This window comes from Entelurus aequoreus, linkage group LG25, assembly GCF_033978785.1.
Source record: "Entelurus aequoreus isolate RoL-2023_Sb linkage group LG25, RoL_Eaeq_v1.1, whole genome shotgun sequence".
In the NCBI taxonomy this organism is placed as follows: Eukaryota; Metazoa; Chordata; class Actinopteri; order Syngnathiformes; family Syngnathidae; genus Entelurus; species Entelurus aequoreus.
Genome location: NC_084755.1, coordinates 27,901,188 through 27,912,028, shown reverse-complemented (window position 1 = coordinate 27,912,028; position 10,841 = coordinate 27,901,188).

The following is a 10,841-nucleotide window of genomic DNA, read 5'->3' as shown; positions in this document are numbered from 1 at the left end:
GCTCAGTCATTCACAAACAAGGTCACCACTTTGTGAACAAATGCGTGAGCAAATTGTCCAACAGTTTAAGAACAACATTTCTCAAGGAGCTATTGCAAGGAATTTAGGGATTTCACCATCTACGGTCTGTAATACCATCAAAAGGTTATGAGAATCTGGAGAAATCACTGCACGTAAGCGATGATATTAGGGACCTTTGATCCCTCAGGCGGTACTGCATCAAAAAGCGACATCAGTGTGTAAAGGATATCACCACATGGGCTCAGGAACACTTCAGAAAACCACTGTCAGTAACTACAGTTCGTCGCTATATCTGTAAGTGCAAATTAAAACTCTATTATGCAAAGCAAAAGCCATTTATCAACAACACCCAGAAACGCCGCCGGCTTTGCTGGGCCCGAGCTCATCTAAGATGGACTGATACAAAGTGGAAAAGTGTTCTGTGGTCTGACGAGTCCACATTTCAAATTGATTTTGGAAACTGTGGACGTTGTGTCCTCCGGACCAAAGAGGAAAAGAACCATCCGGATTGTTCTAGGTGCAAAGTTGAAAAGGCAGCATCTGTGATGGTATGGGGGTGTATTAGTGCCCAAGGCATGGGTAACTTACACATCTGTGAAGTCACCATTAATGCTGAAAGGTACATACAGGTTTTGGAGTAACATATGTTGCCATCCATCCTGTTTTTATTTACAAATGACACAACGTGCCAACTTCACCAGTTTTGGGTTTTGTAGATCCATTCATACATTTTTTCATCTGTCTTAACGTGCATTCTCTGTTACATTGCAATGAGGGTTTTATGTTTTATAATCATACAATGAAATATAAATATATATAGTAAACAAGCCACACTGATAATACTTTGCCAATGGGGTACATCTATGGGTGCAATGTTATTAAAAGTTTCATAAAACATCCCTTATTTAAGTCATTTTGGCAGAGAAAAAACATGCAGTGTGATGGAAATGATGCTTTAATCATGTTGGGCAGAAGCGATAAAGAAAAATTGCACCTTAATGACAATTTAAGGTGTTTTATGCACATGACGGAGAAGTAAACCATTGGAATATTTCTGAAACATGTACTAATATCCATAGTTGGAGATTTATAGATGTACCCTTATGCAACAGCAGTCACCCACAGGAAGAAAGTACAGCGCGGTTATGTAACTTTTGTAAATTATCTAATGATGAGTCACTTACTTCATGGAACAAGAGCCAGCGGCTGCACATTATGTATTATTCCATACACGGTAAAGATTAAGAGAACATATTGCAACATTTTGTGCAACCGTGTGGGCGGTGACTTCTTCAAAGTTTGTTCCGCTGAGTCACCCTGAGGATGTGCATTGAAACAACATGATCTCTATCACATGGCACACGTTGCAGCTCGGCTTTTGTGCTAAATGTTCAATTGACCCACATTGTAGAGTAAAAAAACTACATCTTTGTATTGCCATGAAGTTAAAAACGTTGTAAATGTGTATTGTTTCTTAACCGTAGGGCCTACTAGAGGGCTGGCAAAAAAGAAAATCTGTTTTTCGGATACTCGGTTGTAATACACTTTTCCACCACGAGTGGCAGTAAAAACAAACTAAACAAGTCTGAAGTCAAAGAGAGGTTTCCTAAGCACAAAAAATACGACTACAGCTATATTCATTTTGACAATTTAGTTATACTAAAAAATATTAATTATTACATTTAAATTAAATGTAATGATTTTCATTTCATTATTATATTTTTTATTTAATTTAATGTATCTATTAAAATATATTTGTATTTATTTTAGCACTGCAAATATTGAAGAAGATTCAAATGAAGAGTAAGATTACTAATTCAGTGTAAATATTTGAGGGGGCCCCAGGCGAACTGGTTAGAAAACCCTGCCCTAGAGGGCGGCTAAAAAATATATGTTTTTCGGATACTCAGTTGTAATACACCTTTCCACCACGAGTGGCAGTAAAAACAAACTAAACAAGTCTGAAGTTTCCTAAGCACAAAAAATACGACTAAAGCTATATTTATTTTGACAGTTTAGTTTAGAGACTTTAATTGAAAAATATGAATTATTACATTTAAATTGAATGTATTCATTTTTATTTCATTATTATATTTGCATCTAATTCCATTTATCTATTAAAATATGTTTGTATTTATTTTAGCACTGCCAATATTGAAGAAGATTAAAATGAAGAGTAAGATTACTAATTCAATGCAAAATGGTTACAAAAGCCTGCCCTAGAGGGCGGCTAAAAAAATGTGTTTTTCGGATACTCAGTTGTAATACACTTTTCCACCATGAGTGGTAGTACAAACAAACTAAACAAGTCTGAAGTTTCCTAAGCACAAAAAATATGACTAAAGCTATATTTATTTTTGACAGTTTAGCTTAGAGACATATATTGAAAAATATTAATTATCACATTTAAATTGAGTGTACTGTATTCATTTTTATTTCATTATTATATTTTTATTTAATTACATTTATCTATTAAAATATGTTTGTATTTATTTTAGCACTGCAAATATTGAAGAAGATTAAAATGAAGAGTAACACTACTAATTCAGTGTAAATATTTGAATGGGCCCCAGGCTCCTCTGGAGTGGAATATTCAGGCCCCGAAGGCAAAATGGTCAGAAAACCCTGCCCTAGAGCGGCAAAGAAAATATGTTTTTCAGATACTCAGTTGTAATACACTGTTCCACCACGAGTGGCAGTAAAAAAAACTAAACAAGTCTGAAGTGGCCTAAGCACAAAAAATACGCCTAAAGCTATATTGATTTTGATAGTTTAGTGTAGAGACATATATTGAAAAATATTAATTATCACATTTAAATTGAATGTATTCATTTTTATTTCATTATTATATTTTTTATTTTATCTAATTCATCTATTAAAATATATTTGTATTTATTTTAGCACTGCAAATATTGAGGAAGATTAAAATGAAGAGTAAGATTACTAATTTAGTGTAAATATTTGAGTGGGATCCTCTGGAGTGGAATATTTGGGCCCCGAAGTCAAAATGCTTACAAAAGCCTGTACTAAAGGGCGGCTAAAAAAATCTGTTTTTCGGATACTCAGTTGTAATACACTTTACCACCACGAGTGGCAGTAAAAGCAAACTAAACAAGTCTGAAGTTTCCTAAGCACAAAAAATACGAAGTGAGCTATATTTATTTTGACAGTTTAGTTTAGAGACATATATTGAAAAATATGAATTATTACATTTAATTTGAATGTATTCATTTGTATTTCATTTTTATATTTTTAATTTAATTTAATTTATCTATTAAAATATAATTGTATTTATTTTAGCCCTGCAAATATTGAAAAAGATTAAAATGAAGAGTAAGATTACTAATTCATTGTAAATATTTGAGTGGGCCCGAGCTCTTCTGGAGTGGAATATTTGGGCCCCGAAGGCAAAATGGTTAGAAAACCCTGCCCTTGAGGGCGGCTGAAAAAATATGTTTCTCAGCTGTGGTCTGTTTGGGCTGCAGTGGTACTCAGTTGTAATACACTTTTCCACCACAAGTGGCAGTAAAAACAAACACAACAATTCTGAAGTCAAAGAGAAGTTTCCTAAGCACAAAAAATATGACTAAAGCTACTTTTTTCTTTAACCTTTTTTTTTATTTTGACAGTTTAGTTTAGAGACATATTTTGAAAAATAATTATTATTACATTTAAAAAGAATGTATGTTTATTTCATTATTATAATATTTAATTTAATTCATGTATTTACATATTTGTATTTATTTATTCTAGCACTGAAAATATTGAAGAGGATTCAAATGAAGAGTACGATTACTAATTTTGTGTACATACTTGAGTGGGACACGGGCTCCTCTGGAGTGGAATATTTGGGCCCCGAAGGCAAAATGGTTAGAAAACCCTTCCCCCGAGGGCGGCTGAAAAAATATGTTTCTCAGCTGTGGTCTGTTTGGGCCGCAGTAGTGCTCAGTTGTAATACACTTGTCCACCACTTGTGGCAGTAATGACAATGTCAAACAAACAGAATAAGTCACAGAGAAGGTTCTTAAGCGCAAAAATTATAACCAAAGTGGTGAAGCGATATTCTCATTTGCACTTTCATTTTATTGATTTATTTTATATATATATATATATATATATATATATATATATATATATATATATATATATATATATATATATATATATATATATATATATATATATATATATATATATATATATATATATATATATATATAAGGCACCATTAATGCTGAAAGGTACATACATGTTTTGGAGCAACATATGTTGCCATCCAAGCAACGTTATAATGGACGCCCCTGCTTATTTCAGCAAGACAATGCCAAGCCACGCGTTACAATAGTGTAGCTTCACAGTAAAAGAGTGCGGGTACTAGACTGGCCTGCCTGTAGTCCAGACCTGTCTCCCATTGAAAATGTGTGGCGCATTATGAAGCCTAAAATAGCACAACGGAGACCCCGGACTGTTGAACAACTTAAGCTGTACATCAAGCAAGAATGGGAAAGAATTCCACCTGAAAAGCTTCAAAAAGTGGTCTCCTCATTTCCCAAACGTTTACTTAGTGTTGTTAAAAGGAAAGGCCATGTAACACAGTGGTAAAAATGCCGCTGGGCCAACTTTTTTGCAATCTGTTGACTCGAGTGGAAGTGGAAGCTAAACCATTTCACCGCCAGAACAGCTTAACTAGTTTCCGGGGTCAGCCGACCTCGTCTCACAAGATCTAGTTTCTCTTTAAATATCCTTCTTGAAAATGGCCTTGCAAATATATATCTGCCACCTAATCAACATTTTGCTCTGTTTCTTTGTTGGTTAAAAAAAGGTAGTACCGCTTATTTTTCCGCTGTCCGGGTATGGCTCCGGTGCCACTTTCTGCTTTCGTAAATCCCAACTTGTGATTGGATACTTGGGAGTGACAAGTGAGTATCCAATCACAGTCACGTTCAACATAAGGCCGCCTAGATGGGCTACTGTCAACAACTCGTGATCTGATCGGCTATCGCAACTCTCTGTTAACTGAATGTCCTCCAGTCATTTAGAATTCATACAGCACTGGCAACAAGCTAGCTGAATTCTGATTGGATAAAAGCTCTAACTTAAAAACAGCAACACTGGAGCCCAATATGACATGAAGAGAATATGATGAATATTTTTATATATTTATGAAAAGTATATGGAAAAATAAAATGAACTTTGATTAATTCATGATCATGATTTATGGTAGGCCTTGCTGACCCTGACGGCACACCACTATTGAATAGATATGACATACGCTGTCCTTTAAAATAGGGTGTCTAATAACCCATTATGTAATAATGTAATATATTTTCACCTACATTTGTAATAACGCCTCATTTTGTAATAATGAGTCACATATTGCACATGTCACTAGCTGCAGTTATACTAAAGAAGTATTAACAACATGAAAATGGCCAGTGCACTTAAAATGCTCATGTAACATAGACTGTTATGCAAATACTATGATATACAATGATACTATATGGTATGATATAAGAATTTTAAAAAAAACCACAAAAAATATTATCTAATGATGCATTATGAAATTTTACAACTTTTGCCCTGTGTTTATATGGGCAATATAATTATATGTTTACACTTGCAAGTACATCATTTACTTAAGTAATAAAATAGTTAATACATTAGTTTTTTCTGTTTTGTATTTGTATTTATGTTTTTATTCCTCTTGTTAGTATCATGTATGCTACATGTCAGTAATACTTCATTCTATTTATGTTTGACTGATGTAACATTTTACCAGATTCTTAAAATTAATTCAAATGACGCTGAAAAGTTGTTGCTTTAATGTTTTGTTTTCTAATTAAGGCATCAAATGTGATGGTTCATTACATAGAACACCATATTTTCTTTTTTGTTGTTGTAATAACTTTTGCAATATGTTACAATTCATCACAAAATGCATTCGAGAATTCTACTACAAAATGTGATGGATTATTACAAAATGTACATAACGAAGGGAAAATGTAATGCATCATTATATGATGAAGTGCTATTACATAATATATTGTTACATGCCATTTAATCATATGTAACTGTATTATTGTACCCGATGATACACGAGCATCAAATATTGATGTTGCCACTTAATGCCCCAGATATCCAGTGCACACATGTTTTATTAAGTGGATTAATATAACATACGGTAATAATAATAATAATACATTGTATTTGTAAAAATAACTTTACATTGAGCAAACAACCTCAAAGTGCTACAGTGTATTGAAAAAAATAATAATAATAAAAAGATAATAAATAAAAAAATAATACAAAAATAAAACATAAATAAATAAAACATTTAAAAAAATAATTAGAACGGCCTAATAGCTAGAACTAGTATGCATATATATCTATAAAAATTATTTTAAAAAAAAGGGTTTTTAAGCCTTTTTTAAAAGCATCCAGTCTGTGGTGCCCTCAGGTGGTCAGGGAGAGTATTCTACAGACTGGGAACAGCGGAGCAGAAAGCCCGGTCTCCCATAGTGTAGGTGACCTCTGGGTCACTGACCAAGATGCTGAGCAGCGACAAGCCAGATACCATCCCAGCACTTCGGCCGGAACAGATTTCATATGAAAACCGAGGTACCACTGCATTACAATTACTCTGAGATTACCACCAATCATCAGTTCCCAAAATGTAAATGTCAAATTACGAGGGTGTCATGTAGGACTAATTATTTATAGTGCCCCGGTTGACAAGCGGCTAGCAGCTCCATACACATTAATAATAATCACTTCCATTACAGCGAATAAACTAAAGTTCTTGGTATCTTCCTGTAAATATAATCAAGTACTATTATCACTGGAGGACGAGGCTCGACACGTTACACTCCGAGAGCAAGCCAGGAGCAGGCATGCTGAGAGCAAAGCTAAAAGGCTGAAAGCTAGTTTGATACAGACACCAAGAAAGAAGCGCTTTGTTGAGTTTAAGCAGTCAAGATGGAACCACACTCTGTCAGAAAGTAAGTAGCTATTGTATATGTGTATATTTGTGTTGTAAATGTTATTAAAAAAATGATATAACATATTGTTGATGTATACATATTTATGTATAAATAAATAAATATGAAGTAAACATTATTTAAAAAAGATATAAAATATTGTTGATATATATGTACTGTATGTGTGTGTATATTTTTGATGTAAATGTTATTAAAAATGATATAGAATATTGTTGATGTATAAATATTTATGTTTAAATAAATAAATATGATGTAAATATTTTTTTTAAATAAATAGAATATTGTTGATATACATATGTATATTTTTGATGTAAATGTTATTAAAAAAAGATTTAAAATATCGTTATATATATATATATATATATATATATATATATATATATATATATATATATATATACATATATATATATATATATGTATATATATATATATACAGTATATATATATATATATATATATATATATATATTTTTTTTTTAATATATTTTTTTTTCATATCGTTGATATACAGTAAATATATACATATATACTGTATATATTTTATTTGCAATGTAAAGTATCAAACAACAGAAGAATAAGTGATTATTACATTTTAACAGAAGTGTAGACAGAACATGTTAAAAGGGAAAATAAGCAGATATTAACAGTAAATGAACAGGTGGATTAATAACCAATTTTCTACCGCTTGTCCTTAACAATGTTGACAAAATAATAGAATGATAAATGACACAATATGTTACTGCATACGTCAGCAGACTAATTAGGAGCCTTTGTTTATTTACTTACTACTAAAAGACAAGTTGTCTAGTATGTTCACTATTTTACTTAAGCACTAAATTGCAATAATAAATATATGTTTAATAGCCCTAAGATTGTTTGTTAAAATAAAGCCAATAATGCGATTTTTTTGTGGTCCCCTTTATTTAGAAAAGTATTAAAAAGTACCAAAAAGTATGGAAATACATTTTGGTACTGGTACCGTTACCAAAATATTGGTATCGGGACAACACTAATATATATATATATATATATATATATATATATATATATATATATATATATATATATATATATATATATATATATATATATATATATATATATATATATATATATATATATGAGGTAGATCACCTCAACTAGGTCATTTAAAAAGTAGTTTGCCTGCTGAAAAAGTGTGGGCACCCCTGGTTTAGGAGTATTTAAATTACTCCACAGTGTGTTGTTTCTAAAAAATAAAAAAACAACAACATTGTGTTTGTGGGCGTCAGCTCTGACCCTCACAGTGCCATACAGACCCTCTGCACCAGTCCCAGCAGCAGCAAAACAACTCAAGGCCCGGATGAAGGATGATGACTCATCCTCCCACGTCAGGATTTACTATATCGGGGGACTCATGGCCAAAATGTTCCAAATGACACGCAAGATGCATGTATTTGTGAGGATGTGATGCGTGTAAACTATGAGGGGTGTAATATGTTTGCAACTTTGCATGGTTTGATGAATGGACAGTGATCAGCAGGGGGAGCGGACATACTGTGGTAAACAAGCACTATTATTGTCCTCGTCTCTGCACCCTCCTGCTCGTTGTCATTACGCAAGAGATCGGATTATGAGAGTAACGGGGATGGAATGCTTCAAAAACTACAAAACCCAAAACCAGTGAAGTTGGCACGATGTGTAAATGGTAAATAAAAACAGAATACAATGATTTGCAAATCCTTTTCAACCTATATTCAATTGACAAGATACTTAACATTCGAACTGGAAAACATTGTTATTTTTTGCAAATATTAGCTCATTTGGAATTTGATGCCTGCAACATGTTTCAAAAAAGCTGGCACAAGTGGCAAAAAAGACTGAGAAAGTTGAGGAATGCTCAATGAACACTTATTTGGAACATCCCACAGATGAACAGGCTAATTGGGAATAGACATGATTGGGTATAAAAGCAGCTTCCATGAAATGCTCGGTCATTCACAAACAAGGATGGGGCGAGGGTCACCACTTTGTGAACAAATGCCTGAGCAAATTGTTTAGGAACAACATTTCTCAACAAGCTATTGCAAGGAATTTAGGGATTTCACCATCTACGGTCCGTAATATCATCAAAAGGTTCAGAGAATCTGGAGAAATCACTGCACGTAAGCAGCAAGGCCGAAAGCCAACATTGAATGCCCGTGACCTTCAATCCCTCAGGCGGTACTGCGTCAAAAACCGACATCAGTGTGTAAAGGATATCACCACATAGGCTCAGGAACACTTCAAAAAACCACTGTCAGTAACTACAGTTTGTCGCTACATCTGTAAGTGCAAGTTAAAACTCTCCTATGCAAAGCGAAAGCCATTTATCAACAACACCCAGAACCGCAGCCGGCTTCGCTGGGCCCGAGCTCATCTAAGATGGACTGATGCAAAGTGGAAAAGTGTTCTGTGGTCTGACGAGTCCACATTTCAAATTGTTTTTGGAAACTTTGGACGTTGTGTCCTCCGGACCAAAAATTGTTATAGGCGCAAAGTTCAAAAGCCAGCATCTATTTGATATTACTTTTATTTTGTCAATACAGCGTCCATCAGCTGCTGTGACCGAGAGTTAATGAGGTGAGGAAACATGCAGCAGGTGATGTGTCGTGAACATTGTCACAACTTGTTTATAAAGTCTTTACTTTGTTTACTGGGATGTTCACTCCTCCTTTATTTAACTGCAAACTGTACGAGTGTTCAAATGACATCAGTACTAGCTATAACGTTTTGTCATCACATCGAATTGAATGCTGGCTGTGAAGATTGTGTATTCGATGTGAGAGGTGTCACACCTCTTCAGTTTGGTTGGCCAAAATGTTGCACTGAACTACAAGGATGCGTTGTTCGAGAAGAACAAAGCTTGTTTATTAGACTTCATCTTCATTAGCCAAACTGCTTTGTGTTTTATTTTGATATTTGATTTTTTTTTACATTACTTGTGCTTTGTTCATGTCACAAAGGTAATACTTCAAAAGCCATTCATGTGAAAAATCATTTTGTTAATGTGTTATTGTGTATAGTTAATTCCTATATGACATATTTCTGCTCAAACTCTTAACGGATCTGTCCCAAAACAGCATCTATATGTGCATAACTTAAATAGATAAATAAATAAATAAATACCTCCCTCTATCAAAATGTAAAAATAGAGATAAAGGCATCATGTAATGACAAAAAGCTGAATGTATTATGGGTCTAGTGAAAATGTGACCAAATCTACTGGGTCAAAAGTATACATACAGCAATGTTAATATTTGCCTACATGTCCCTTGGCAAGTTTCACGGCAATAAGGCGCTTTTGGTAGCCATCCACAAGCTTCTGGCAAGCTTTTTGTTTCATCTGACATCACATGGACAAAGACAAGACCTTCTGGAGGAAAGTTCTGTGGTCAGATGAAACAAAAATGTTGCGGTTTGGCCACAAAACCCAGCAATATGTTTGGAGGAGAAAAGGTGAGGCCTTTAATCCCAGGAACACCACTCCTACTGTCAAGCATGGTGGTGGTAGTATTATGCTCTGGGCCTGTTTTGCTGCCAATGGAACTGGTGCTTTACAGAGGGTAAATGGGACAATGAAAAAGGAGGATTACCTCCTGTGACGGACTCAAGCCGTCGTGCGGGTTCTCAGGACCACCCAGGAAAGACATGTTGCGGCAGGTTTAGACTTTCTTTATTATTTCAATATGAAAAGTCTTTTGCGGATTGCTTTTCAGCACTTGCCGTTTCCCTGTTCGCTTCTCCGCCTGCTTTCCAGCAGCACGTCGTCGTCCCCTTGCGCTCTCTCTCTCCTCGCTC